Here is a 14,325-nt window from a genome sequence, read left to right on the forward strand (position 1 = left end):
TTACATGCACAGGCGCAGTCCAAGATGCTGTCCCTAAATCATCCGTTTCAATTCTTATTATCCCTATGAGATAGATACTACCATATGACCCCATTTTACAGATGAAGAAACTGAGACACAGGTTAAAAATCTCCCCCAGGACCACAGACTAGAGAGAGGCAGAGCTGGGCAGAAAACTCAAATTGGCCTGAGGTCAAAGCTCTTTGCTGCTCTAAACTACCTCCCACTATGGAGTCCCACAAACGGTTTTAGTATAATATGATGGTGAAGATCAGAGGCTTTGGGGTCAAATCCAAGTACAAGTGGGAGGAGGGATGTTAGGGAGGGAGGTCAAACAAACACAATCCATACACTGCACACTGGAGCAGACTCGAGCCAGTGTGGACTGCTTGGGTGTGGAGAAGCCATCCAAAGGAGGGAGTAGGGGAATGAGCTGGTGAATGTGAGAGCAGAGGGCTGGTGGGTGAGGCAGGCGATACTTTAAAAGAGAAATTTAGAGGCCTGAACTCTAGCTAGGAAATAACAACATTCTGAGTTCCAGGGCCACTGGGAAAACTCACACCCCCATCAGCCAGTGGCTTAGCAACCGTGGTCTGGCATAAACACAGTAGGGCACAGGGACAGCCCCCCACCCCCTCCAGCCAAGTGAACCAGACCTCGTTCTTTGGCTCTGAATACAGCCTCAAGATCAACAGCAGCAAGTCTGTGGGATGAGACAGAGACTTCCAAAGGAAGACAGTACAGGGCAAGAAGAAAGCCGACACCCCCTTCTGCATGTGCACTCTTATGCCCCTCACCTTGCTTTAAAATAGTGGTTCCCAACCTTGGCCACACAATGGAACTACTTGAGAAGCTTTTACAAAACACCAACACTCTCTAGGAATGTGACCTGGAGATTGGCATGTCAAAAATTCACCAGGGGCCCAAAACTGCAGCCAGAATTGAGAATCCACACTCGATTCATCACCCACTGTGTCATCCAGGACAGCCTCTTAGATCCCTGCTACTCAAAGTGTGGTCTGTGGAAACTCAGCATCAGCATCACCTGGGGGCTTCTTAGAAATGCAGAAATGGAAAAAAAAAAAAATGCAGAAACACAGCTCGGACCTCTTGAATCTGAATCTGCATTTTAACAAGATCCCCAGATGGAACATGTTCACAGTATAGCGTGAGAACCACCAGTTTAAACCTTGGCTCTTTCTACCCACCCACTCACCACTTCCCAACAGCAGCTGTTCGACTCGCCACCTCCCTCAGCCAGAGGGGAGCCAAGACGTAATGCAGGAGTTCCCAAGTTTTAGCATGCTTCCGAAGCATCTGGGAAGCTCATTAAAAATGCAGATTCTCTGTGCCCAGGCGTGTCTAACAAGCACTCCCTGCCTCCGGTGCTTCTGACCCAGGTGATCCAGAGGCAGTGAGTGGAAATGCTCTGTTACAGTGGAGGGCACAGGGGCATTGGAACCAGGTGAATTACACCCCAAATTCTGACTCTGCCACTTGCCATAATATGAATTTATAGGAGTCACAAACTTCTCTGATCCTGTTTTCTCATCTATGAATTCAGGATCTCGCGTATAATGTTGTTATGTATTAAATTGTGTCCCCCCAAAAAAACATATATTAAAGTCCTAACCCCCAGTACCAGAAAACGTGACTTTATTTGGTAATAGGGACATTGCAGATGTAATTAGTTAAAATGAGGTCATACTGGAGGCGGGTGGGCCCTTAATCCAAAATGACTGGGGTCTTTATAAGAAAACACAAGACGCATGAGGGGAGAGGGCCATGTGGCAAAGGAGGCAGAGACTGGAGTGAGGCAGCTTCAAGCCAAGGAACACCAAGGATTGCCACAAACCACTAGAAGGTAGGCAGAGGCAAGGAAGGAGTCTCTCCTACAGGTTTCAGAAGAAGCATGGCCTGGGACGCCTTGATTTCTGTTGTTTTAAGCCCCCCAGTTTGTGGTGCTTTGATACAGGAGCCCCGAGAGAGGAATACAAATCAGGTTCAAGGATTAAGACGCTCACATGCAAGAGTTTCTACAAAGGGGACGTATCAATAAAGGAGGGCTCCCTTCTCCTGTGCCCCAATTTCTGATCTCCTAGTCCTTTGCCAGCACTCAAACACAACAGCATTACAGCTGCCCATTCCTTCAAGGAGCTTGGGATCCAGTGTGAAGTGGCAGGGAAAATTCTTTGCAGGATGATACACGAAGAAACTCCAAGTCCTTGTTCCGTGAGAAGCCAGACAACAGTTCTCAAACCAGAGTAATGTGATCAAAACCCAACTCTGCCTCTGCAGAGACCGTGACAGTAATGACAGCCCTGCACGGCCACAGTGACTGTCAGCATCCCAGAAGGAAGCCTTCCCCCTGAGCAGCCGGCTCCCCTCCTACCCACACCGCCAAAGAAAAACACAAAGGCTGGATCAAAGAGCTAGTCAGACTTGGAAAATAATTTCAGAAAAGTCATAAATTCTTAAAAGGAACTTTGGGTGATGCCAACTGGACGGAGTAAAAGAAAAGAGATGCAAGGGCGAGTCTATTTGAATATGAAAAGTGAAGAATTGCTCTTAGAGGGAGCGAAGAATTATAAGGCATCCATGCCAAAAGGGGCCTTAAAAACTATCTGCCTGTCTGCACCCCATGTTCATTGCAGCACTATGCACAAGAGCCAAGATGTGGAAACAACCTAAGTGTTTGTCAGCGGATGAATGGATGAAGAAGATGTGGTCTATACATACAAAGGAATATTATTCAGCCATGAGAAAGAAGGAAATCTTGCCATTTGCGACAACATGGATGGACCTTGAGGTCCATTATGCTAAGTTAAATAAGCCAGACAGAGAAAGACAAATACCGTATGATCTCTCTTATATGTGGAATCTAAAAAAAGCCGAACTCATAGCAACAGAGAGTAGAATGGTAGTTACCAGAGGCTGGGGGGTGGGGGAAATGGGGAGATGTTGGTCAAAGAGTGTAAACTTCCAGTTATAAGATGAATAAGTTCTAGGGATATAATGTACAGCATGGTGATTATAGTTAATAATACTGTATTGTATACTTGGAAGTTGCTAAGAGAGTAAATCTTAAATATTCTCACCATAAAAAAGAAATAGTAGTTATGTGATGTGATGGAGGTGTTAACTAACACTACAGTGGTAATCATTTTGCAATATATGCAAATAAATCAGCATGTTGTACACCTTAAACTTAGACAGTGTTATATGTCAATTATATCTCAATAAAGCTAGAAAAAATTTTTTTTAAAAACCATCTCCCATCCCCGTTGCTGAGAGGTCAAGGAGGTCACCCTAAATCATTTTACAGATAGGGAGACTGAGGCCCAAAAGCAGGAAGGGCTGTGCGAGGTTGTACAGGTAAATACTGTGTAACAGAACTGGGACCCGAGACTTCTGACCCCCAGCCTGGTGCTCTTCCCCCCAACACCAGGATTCCCAGGGAATGCTTCATTCGTTTATCCCTGTAAGATTATCACGGCCAAGCTGGGTTGATTGGGAGTGGTACTCCCAAGCCGTCAAGCTATGAGCGCAGGAAAGGAATCCCCAAAGAGTGTGGCAGCAGGGATCCTGCCATTGAAGTCAATGCAAAGAGAAAAATTTTGTTTTGTCTTAAAAAATCAGACCCAGAAACCTGCTGGGCAGCAACTCCAGACAGTGCGCACCTAAGCCCACCTGTAGACCCTGCCCTGACATCTTCAGTGCACAAACACGGAACCTGCTGGGCTCCCCTTCCCCAGACTGTGTCCTGACCCTTAGGATCCTAGAATGGCTCAGCCGAGGGGCCTTCTGCTTAAACTCCCTCATTTCACTCTAAAAGCCAGGCCCAGAAAGGGAGGAGCTAGCGCAAGAGCAGGGCGGAGTCAGGGAAGGAGTCAACTTGAACTTGGGTCTTCTGGATCTAATTCTACTTCCCCACAATGATAGAATTTTGGGGTTGTAAGTGTTACAGACTGAAAGTGTCCAGCTGAAATTCACGAGTTGAAGCCCTAACCCCCAAAGTGACTGTTCCTGGAGATAAGGCCCATAAGGAGGTAATTATGTTTAATGAGGTCGTTAGGGTGGGGCCCTAATCCAATAGGACTGGTGTCCTTATAAAAAGAGGGGATTAGAACACAGAAAACACAGAGAGATGACCATGGGAACACACAGCAAGAAGGTGACCGTCAACAAGCCAAGGAGAGAGGCTTCAGGAGAAACCAACCCTGCTGGCACCTTGATCTCAGACTTCCAGCCTCCAGTGCTGTGAAAATAAATTTCTGTTGTTTAGGCCATCCAGCCTGCGGTATTTTGTCGTGGCAGCCCTAGTAGACTAACACTGTGCCTCTCTCTCACAATACGGGTCTCCCTCCGGCCCCTCAAGTTCTGGGCATTTATTATTCTAGTTCCTGCTGGAACCTGAGAACCACTAGGCTAAGACCCACCCCACCCCCATCTTGGGCCTGAATGCATCTCACCCAAGTTGTGTTCAATCACCATCATACCAAAGGCCTATGAGCTAATTAGAGGCCTTTGAGAGGATTGGGGGAGATGAATTGGAAATAATGAAAAATCAGGACCCCAGAACATATTAAATTAAATTGTTTCATTATTTCCAGTTACTTGATTCAAGTATCATTTCTTATTACTAAAGTCCAGTGGTTATTTCCAATTACTGGGTGTAGTTATTAACATCACAGAATTTTAGAACTACAGAGGATCTCAAAACCCCCATTTGCAAATGAAGAAACAAAAGCCCAGAATGGTTGTGGGACTTTCCTGAGGTCACACAGCAAACAGGTGTCAGGACAGGAACTTGAAATGAGGAAATTCTTGACTGTCTCATGTAGGGACAAGTGACTAGGTTGGCGGCCCCCCCTACCCTCCCGTTAGAGCTACCCACCAGGCCTCCTCATGCCACCCTAGCCCCATTTATGGCCTCAGCGAGAAGCCTGCCTCTGTTTCTTGAAAGATTTTCCCTTAATTTTGTTCTGAGCATCCTTGGAGTCATGAAGTTCCTCTGGGCATGTGCACATCACTTTTACACCTCCTCCCACCAAGGCAGGCAATCACATCATTGACAGCTCCAAAGGGGCGATTGCCTATCCCCCATCCCTCTTTGGGGAGGAAGGAGAAATGAGCCACCTGGAAGTGGACTCTGCCTACAAAGCATCCCAGACAAGCCTCCTGCAGTGGGGACAGGAGCCTTGCAGGGTGCGGAGTGGCGGAGGCTTCGACTGTACAGGGGATTAGATAGCCTCACATCTGCGGCCACACCGAGCAGAGCCAGCTCGCTTCACGCTTCGCCTCTGCCCTTCTGGCATTTAGAGGGATTCTAAACCCTGCACCCCGGCACCAAGAATAGGCACAGCAGCTCCAGCGCAGTTTCTCACATTTCCTTTACATTTTCTGCTGTATTGGTGCCTCTGGATGGGAGGATATTATGGTTTATCATCATGCTCATTTTATAGGACACTGAGGGTCAAAGAAGGGAGGCGACTAGTCCAAGGACAGTTGGTTATTTGCTCGGCACAGCCAGGATAAGAACCTGGGGGACCTAAATCAAAAACTGTGCCTCTCCGCCACACCAGTCCTGCCTGGAATCCCTCTATAACGCAAACTCTAGTAAGTCATCGCCTCGCCAAAGCTCTTCTGTGGCTCTCCATTCCCCCAGGACCATGTCCCGCTCCTGAGCCTGGCTGGGAAGACCTTCACGACCTGGCCCCTTCCCACTGCTGCTGTCCCTCCCCCTTTTTGCCCCACACCTTGCCTCTGTGCCTTTGCCAGTGCTGTTCCCTCTGCCAGGCATGCCCTTCCCCTCCCTCTCCACTTGGCAAATGTCCATTCTCCCTTTAAGACTCTAGCTTTGTTCAACCTGGAAAGAGTGTATCGATTCTCCCCGTGGTATGCCTTTTCCCTGTAAATGCCTCTGGGGTGGCAGCTACCACTGTTGCCCTGTAATTGTCGCCCTTCTGGACCTGGCTGTGAACGCCTGGAAGGCAGGGACCAGCTCTTGTCCATCTCTGATTCCCCAGCCCCCACCACAGCAGGTGCGAAACGTGGAAGGCAGTGACTAGAGTTGATTCCAGCTGCTGCCCACCACACTGTGTAGAATGGAAGGGAGCCAGTCCTCAGAACTGGAGACTCCTGCAGGAGCAAGATGGAAATATTCAAACAGACCCTTGGCAAAACTACGCTTCTCTCTACATTAGGAACACGTGAAAGGCTCCAGCAATCATTCCTTAAATAATAACAGCAAGACGTCTACATGTTCCCAAGGGATGGGGGATGGCACAGAGGCTGTCTTTCCCAAGGATTTCACTCCTGTCACTCCCAGCAAGTCAGAATGTACCAAGTTCTTTGGAAAGTGTCAGGAGGACAGCCTCGGTGAAGCCCAAGAGCAGATCCTGGAAATAAAGGAGAAAAGGAGGAACCTCTCACTCATTGGGTAGTTGGGTCTTCATCCGACACCTGCGATCCTCACCCTTCCAAAGGAGGAAGGACAATAAAAGAAGGCTAAACTCAAACTGGTTGATGTCGCTGCTTCTTAGAAGACCACTGGGACCACTGCGATGGATTCTAATAGGATTTACATACCTTTGGCTAATCGTTACTTTATGGGGTTCTGTAGGAAGTGATAAGTAAGGCTGGTGGTGGGAGACAGGGGATCAAGCAGCCTTTAAAAATACAGAGGTCAGGGGTACACCCCAGACTGACTAAATCATAACCCTGGAGTTGAGCCCTGGGCATGAGAATTTTTGAAAGCAACCAGATGATTCTAATGTCCGGGCACGGCTAAAAAATGCTGGCCCAGATGCAGGGCTGCAAAAACAGTGTCAGGCAAGGCACCCAGCTGTTCGTTCATTCATCCTGCTTCCCTGTGACCTGCTCCTGCCAGTCCCCAGGCCAAGTGCAGGTAATGGAGGAGCTGGGCTCGCCGGCTTCCCTGGGTTCCTGAAGCTCGTGGTCTGCTCCCAGCGCCGTGAGGCCCGGCCTCTGAGAACAAGGGTATGATGTCAGGGGGCTGGGGACGCCACGAGGGAGGGTGTTTCCCAGGCGTTTGGTACTCACAGACATGAAAAAATTAAAAATGAGGGAACCAATGATGTTGGTTGGCCCGCTTTTTATTTTTCAAAAAAAGGAATAGGGTATTTTTTAAAAGGAACTCCTATTGATCATTAAAAGCAATTCATAAAAATGAATCTCATGTTAAGTTCTTTGGACTGTAAGATCTTTTGGAGGATGAAGCCTGTCTATCACTTTCAGCTGCACCCCCAGGGCCAGGAAGGACCAGCATTTGGAATGGAATAATGGTAATAGCAAAGGTGATAATAATAACCAAACCCTCAGTAAATTATTGTCAAAGTTATAGCTTGGTCTCAGAGGAATTAGTGGAGGACTTTTGTCCACACTAGGGATGAGACAGGAAAAGAAAAAGCCAGGTCAGGAACTTCAGAGCCAGTCTCCCTGGAAGGAGCACTAACCCAGAAGTCCAAAGTCAGAAAACAAGGCTAAGGTAGAAATCAACATGCAGGAAAGATTTGGGACATGGAGATATTTCCCAATGATTCCAGAAATACCTTATTTTTTAATAAATTTTCATTCTCAAATTTCAAAAATGGCTAGTTTATTTTATGGTCACTATCATATGGTTACTTCGTTTGTTTTCCTTACAAGGTAATAAAAAGCTTGAATTTCCCGAGAAGAATTATCTGATAGCATTTTTATTGTTATCAATAAATACAAAATACATCTAGTCATTAATTACTGTTTATTAAACACTGAGTATGCAACCATGTGTCAGGCCCTGCTGCTTAGTACTTTCATGACCTCCCTGAATTCTCACAACCCCAGGAGGTACTTGCATCAGTCAGGGTTCAGCACAAAAAACTGGAAGAACTCTGGGTCTTTTAAGCAGGAAAGGATTTCATAAAGGAAATTGGGCATCACAAAGTTATTGGAAGGGCTGGATGAGTAGGCTCTCATCTAGGCGCCCGGGACTGATTTCCAGAACAACAAGAACTGGTCAACTTTGGGAGGTGCTCCCCTGAGGCTGACACTAAAACTACTGAGTCCACAGCACAGCTCCATTGCTGTGAGCCAGCCATCAGAAACCAGGATCAAGGATCCTTCCCCCCCCATTGTTGTCCCCATAACTACCACTCACCCCGGGATGCTGGGGACAGGACACTAGAACATTGCTGCAAAACCTCTCATTCCCACACCCTTGACTACCAGCAGAAGGGTCAGGAAGAAGGCCTGTGCCTCCTCCTCACTTGGCCTTCCAAATCTCGGACAAATGTCTCTAATTAGCAGACCCTACATTGTGTTCTGAACCCTAGCTGCAAGGGCATCTGGAAAATGTAGATTTTAGCTTTCCAGGCTCCGTAGTACAGAAAGGCAGCCTAGAAGGAGGATGGACTGGAGATTGAGCAAGCCAATCCACAGCGTCACTAGCCAAACCATAGTAATTACTAGTACTATTTCTACATCTTACACATAAGAAAACAAGCATGGGGAGGTTAAGTAATTTGCCCAAGGTAACACAGCAAATTGATGGTAAAGTCAAGATTTGAACTCAAGGGATCTGACTTCAAAGTCCTCACTCTTAAAATGATCCCTTTAAAGAAAGGATAGTTTGCAACCTCAAACAGCATATTATAAAAGAGATATATATATTTTTTTTACTGTAGAAAATTACAACATAAAACTTGATTTTTTGATATTATGCTATCAAAAAAACCTGTCAATATGGGGCTTTAAATTCAGCAGAACTGCCTGAAGTGGAGTTCAAATATTTAAGAACTTTTTTTAATAGCCATTATATAAAGTACACTTTCACATGTTGATGGAAATAGAAGGATGAAGCGACATGATTTCATTCAACCGAGATTGTTCCAAGAGAACGGAGAGAAGCAGAGAACCCACAGCCCCTAGGACACCAGCAGCTTGTCCTGCGTTCTTGCAGGGCCACAAAGAGAGGCAGATGGGTGCCTGGAGAGGATTCCAGGAGCTTCCCATTCCAAGACTACTTATTGAGTCAGGAATGTGTATCTAGGAATGATGCCAAAGACCAGGGACAAGCTGATCAAGGATGAGCAATGGTCCCCAAACCCTCACCTGGGATCTAGGGCACAAGACGCAGAGGCCTGCCCTGTGGGCACGCAGGAGGGACCAATGAGCGGCAGTCACCACAGCGACTCTCGCCCCTGACTACCTTATGTCAGGATCCTTGGGCGGCCACCCTCCCTGCTTCAGACTTACAAATCTGCCCTCTAGATGTGGGGTCTAAAACCCCAGTCAACATAAGTCTGATTTTGCTACTTCTCTGTGTCCAACACAGATAAGAAGAGAACATTTTAGGGGAAGAAAGAGAAGCTATAAATTCAGACAAGGTTTGAGATTAACTGAATTTTCCCCTTTTCTTTTAACTCTCTTTGGTTTCTATGATGATGGGAAAGCATAAGTGGTCTACATCCCTCAGCCAAGCATCTTAATCTTTGCTAATTCAGAGCCCTGGCATACCCGGAGGAATAACAGGTGGACAGTTAGATAGATAAATGGCTTAATCGATGAATGGATGCATTGGTAGATAGATATGCTATAAGGAGAGAGGAACAGAGACAGAGAGAACTACCAGTCAGCCAGCGAGGCCAGAGCTGGAACAAATACCATCTCTCTAGAAATGTCAGGAAGAAGAGGGTAGCTTCCGGGAGCCTGCTGGTGTGTACTTCGAAGAATATTCAAATTGCGGAAAGAAACAGCAACAAAAAAAATTACAGTCACCAAACTACAAAAGGACAAACGGAATAATTATAAACTTCAGTAATTAGAAATAGAAGAGGAAACCAAATGGAAAGAGAGACCTATGCAAAACCTTAACGTCTCTTTCTACTACAAGGTTCAAAGTCAAGTTCAAACCAATCAGCAAAACTCCTGAGAGGGCCTGCGGCTGCAAGAAACCCTGCTGAGGTCCCCGGTCCCTGTCCTGCCTCACCGCAGAGCTGTTCCTAAATTGTCCTTCCCCGGAGCAGAGGCTCACCATGGCTGGGATCCCACCGGCTGATCCCTGCACCTTGGAGAAATACTCTTTGAAATTAAAGGATCGCTGTGGCAGGTTCCTTTTTCTTCTCTTACCCAGTCATGCATTACCTAAAAGGAGGATGAGCTGCAATCGTCAGGGCGAGCGGCCCCACCTTCACTCTAGGAAGCCCACTTGTGCACCATGATCGGCAGATTTGTCCCTACAGCCAAGATGATCTCCTCAGTCCGGGTTAGAATGCCCAGGAAATCAGAGCCGAGGCTGCGGCTGTTTCTGCACCTGGGGGCGGGGAGGAAGGAGTGGACGGAGAAAGGAATCACCTGTTTGAGTGGGGATGGCAGGGAGGCAGCATGGAGGGGGGGAGGTGGAACACACACAGGTCTTTGGGTTTGCATTTCTACTCTGCCAGCTGGCACCTGTGTGCCCTTAAGCAAGTTACCTCGCTTCTCTGAACTTCTGCTCCCTCATCTACGAAAAGGGATAGTAGCGTCTTTCTCCTGCTGTTGTTTCACCGTGAAAGATGCTGCGTATAAAGGGGCCTGTCTGGCAATCAGTGAAAGCCATCGTGGATGTCAGGCCCTGCCTGGCTCCCAGCCCTGCACCCCTGCTCCAGCTCTGCCCGGGCCGAAGCCTCTGACCCCACGTGCAGGCTCTGTGCCTCCCTCACTCCCCGGAGGGAAGGCGGCCCCAGATTGAAAGTGAGGGCTCAGCACCAAGCCTTCCTTGCTGCTATCCACCCTCACGGGGTCGCCACAGCCTCAGAGGTGGGCCTGGGCCCTGGTGTCTGCCTCTAAGGCCTTACCCTCGTAAACTGCTCAGTGGTCTTACAGAACGTTTACTGAACACCTGCTAACTCCGGTCCCCCCTCAAACAGACGTCCTGCCTGGTTCCTGCCTTGCTCTTGCTGTCCCTCTCCCAGAGCCAGGAGCCCCCGTTTGGTGGCAGATACTCTGTTATTCAGAGAGACCTCCACACCAACAGAATCCTAAGTATCTCCTGCAACAGGGCTCCTGCAGCTGGACTCCACCCACTTTAACTGCCCTCACTTCATTCCAGCTCCGCCCCTACCTCAGGCTGCCGCCAGAGCTCCCCAGACACTTCCCGCCTTCCTGCCAAATCTCTCTCCCTCTGCAGAGTGCGACTTAGTGGACAGACTGTAGAATCGACTGCCCTGCACATCTACTGTGTGACCTTGGACAAGTTCCTCCACCTCTCTGAATCTCGTCTATAAAATGAAAATAATAAGGACGTCACTGGGCCACGGAGGAAATTCAAGGGATGGTGTGCGTCTTGAGCCTCGCACAGTGACTGGCACACCGGAGTGCCGCCTGAAGGCCAGCTCCCTCCCACTTCCCTCCTCCCACCCCAGATGGCCTGTAACTAGTCATGCGTAGCTCAATCCAGAGATATGACAGTGGTCATTAAAACAAATTCGTCACTGGATTCTATAGCCAGGTGGCACATGACAGCTATTAATTTTTCACATGAAAAATGGCTCTGCTAATCGAAAAACATCAAAAAGATTGAGGTTTCCAGAAATGTTCAGCTCTGTTTATTTTTTCTAATTTACTTTTCAGCAGTCAGTAAGAACTTAATGAGCTCTCCTTTATGGCTTCCTCCCTATTTATAGATATTAGTGCCTGTGGTGTTCTAGATGTATAGACGGAGAGCATTCAGCCTAGGCTGCACAGCCAGCAGGGAACAGTTACAATACCCAGGTGAATTCCAGATGAGAATTACTGTTCCTCAAAAACTTAGCTGATACCCTCAGTGGTCATTAGGAAAACACCTCAGCAGGTACTTCACATCAGCTGGATTCTGTTTTCCCTTTCTTGGCCCAGATTTTTCTGTCTTGAAAATCTTTTGATTGTTTCATTTGGTATGAAATAAAAACAGGTAATATTTATTAAGCAATTACTCTGTGCCAGGCACTATGCTGTGCACTCTACATGGATTATCTCATTTCCTGCCCATCCTAACACGATGAGGAAGGTACCATGATTAACCCTGTTTCCAGATGAGGGAACTGAGACATCGGGGGACATTAGAAATTCAGACCACCAGTGTCTCTGGCCCAGAGCCTATTTTTTAATCCTTGTGTCTACACAGCTGTTCCTCTTTTCAGCAAGCAGAGCACCACTGGTGAGCTCTGCTCATTTAAGGAGAGAGAGATATGGAGGAAATAGCAGTGGGCCAGGAGTCAGGAGACTACAGTTCAAGTCCCACATCTGCCAAGAGCCCCCACGACCTTGAGTGAGCCCCTTACCCTCTCTGCCTCTAAGTTTAGAGGTCTGGGGTAGGTTGGAGCCAGAACGCTGACACCTACCTTTCTTGCCCTCCAGCTGACCAGCCACGAAAGGAACATAAATGGAATAAGAGTATAATATTTATTAATGGCCAGCTTTTGCACCCAATAACCCCCAAAAGGAAGAGCCCCCCGACAAAGCTGGCAGGGCAAACACAAATTGGACTGAGGCCAAAGTGGAGATCTCCTGCTCCATCCCCAAATTCAGACCTTAGAACCCCTGGGACCATGAGGACGTCCCGCCTGGTCAGGCAAGGGGTGAGAACAGAGCTCTTTGAATCCTGGGGCAAACAGGTCAAAAAGACAGAATGGACACACCAGGAACCCTGCCCACCAGTAAAACATGACTACACCAGTCCTCTGGTTTAGAGGAAGAGAAAGAAGTAAGAGGGCAGAGAGAGGAAGCGAGCTTACACTGCAGCACTTCCCTGAGCAGAGAGCCGGATACAAAAGTTCCCTCCTCTACAGGCCAGGGTGGGGGCCTAGAGGAGAGGGGGAGAAAGAGCCTCCTAAATTTCTTCACCTGTAAGGGAAGGAGCTGGACCACTGAGGCAACAGGCAACATGGATGAACTAGAGTAACGGCGGCGGCAGCGATGGAGAGTGAATGGACTCAAGAGGTTCAACCGAACCCGGGTACAGATTGGAGGTATAGTAGGGGAGAGGTTGGAGTTTCTGGTTTGGAGAAAAGGAGGATGATGCCCTTGGGAGTAAGGACCCTGTCCTATTCATTTCTGAATCTCCTGCAGCCAGCATGTATGGAGCCTGGCTCAGGTTCAAATTCATCAGTATCGGTTCAACGAATAAGAGGATGAATAGAACGGCTGTGGTTTCAGCATCATCCAGAGACAATAGGCTCACCGGGCTGCTCTGAGACTTGATTCATAAGCCTTATGGTGCTGCAGGGGTGTTAGCTCGTGCAATACCGTTCGTTTTGACTCCCAGTCACATAATTAACAGCCAAGGCGGCAGCAGTCTCTATATAATAGGGTTTTTGGGGCGATCATAGAAATGGAAATAATTCACTCAGGAGATCAGCATGTTACAGCTCAATCACCTGCATAATCACAGACTTCGGGCCCTGAGAGGGTATTTGAAATGTAGCCCGGAACCCTGGGCTCTTGACTACCTGCAGTGGGGCAGCGGCAGAGGCTGCCTGGAGGCAGAGCTCCACACAGCACCGGACTGTGAGGACCTCCACTCCAGCCGGCTGGCCTGTGGGAAGACCTCTGCTTTTGAACTGGGTTTGCCAACCACCCCTAGCCTTGCCATCGTCCTCCAAGCACCGAATAATCACCATCCTCTTCTTGGACTTCAAATACAAATGCCAGGTACACACAGAAATCGTATATATAGGCTATATCATTTTTAATTTCTTAATTTTTTTAATTTTTAAATTTTTTAATCTTTTTTAATTTTTAAAAAATTTTTCCCAACTTTATTAAGGATTAAATAATCGACAAATATAATTGTACATATTCAAAATGTACAATATGATGATTTGATATACATAGACATTGTGAAATGATTACCAAGATCAAGATAATTAACACATCTCAATCTTATGTTGACAGCTGAACCGATGAGTTCATGCAGCTAATAAGTAGCTGAGCCCCATGGGATGTGGTCCCAGCTCTCCTCTGGGAGGAGGGTCAGGAAGAGCTTTTCCAAGGATGTGATGCTTAAGTTGAGCCCTGGAAGATGAGTAAGCAGGAGTTTGCTTGGGAAAGGGGATGGTGATTATTCCCTACAGGGAGAGGGAGCAGCACTTTTGAAGGTTTTGAGATGAGAGAGCCTAGGGTGTCTCCATCAGACCACGCTGCCTTGCAAAATCCCATTTATATGAATAAAAAAAGGACTTCTTTAAGAGAATGATCTTGAATTATATCTATCTAAGGAGTTCAAGATGAGGAAAAAAATTCATTACATTTCCTGGAAGCATATTCCCCCTCCAATTGAGTGTCTGTGTGTGTGTGTGTGTGTGT

This window comes from Ceratotherium simum, chromosome 16 (genome assembly GCF_057802395.1).
Source record: "Ceratotherium simum simum isolate JZ-2026a chromosome 16, ASM5780239v1, whole genome shotgun sequence".
NCBI lineage: Eukaryota > Metazoa > Chordata > Mammalia > Perissodactyla > Rhinocerotidae > Ceratotherium > Ceratotherium simum.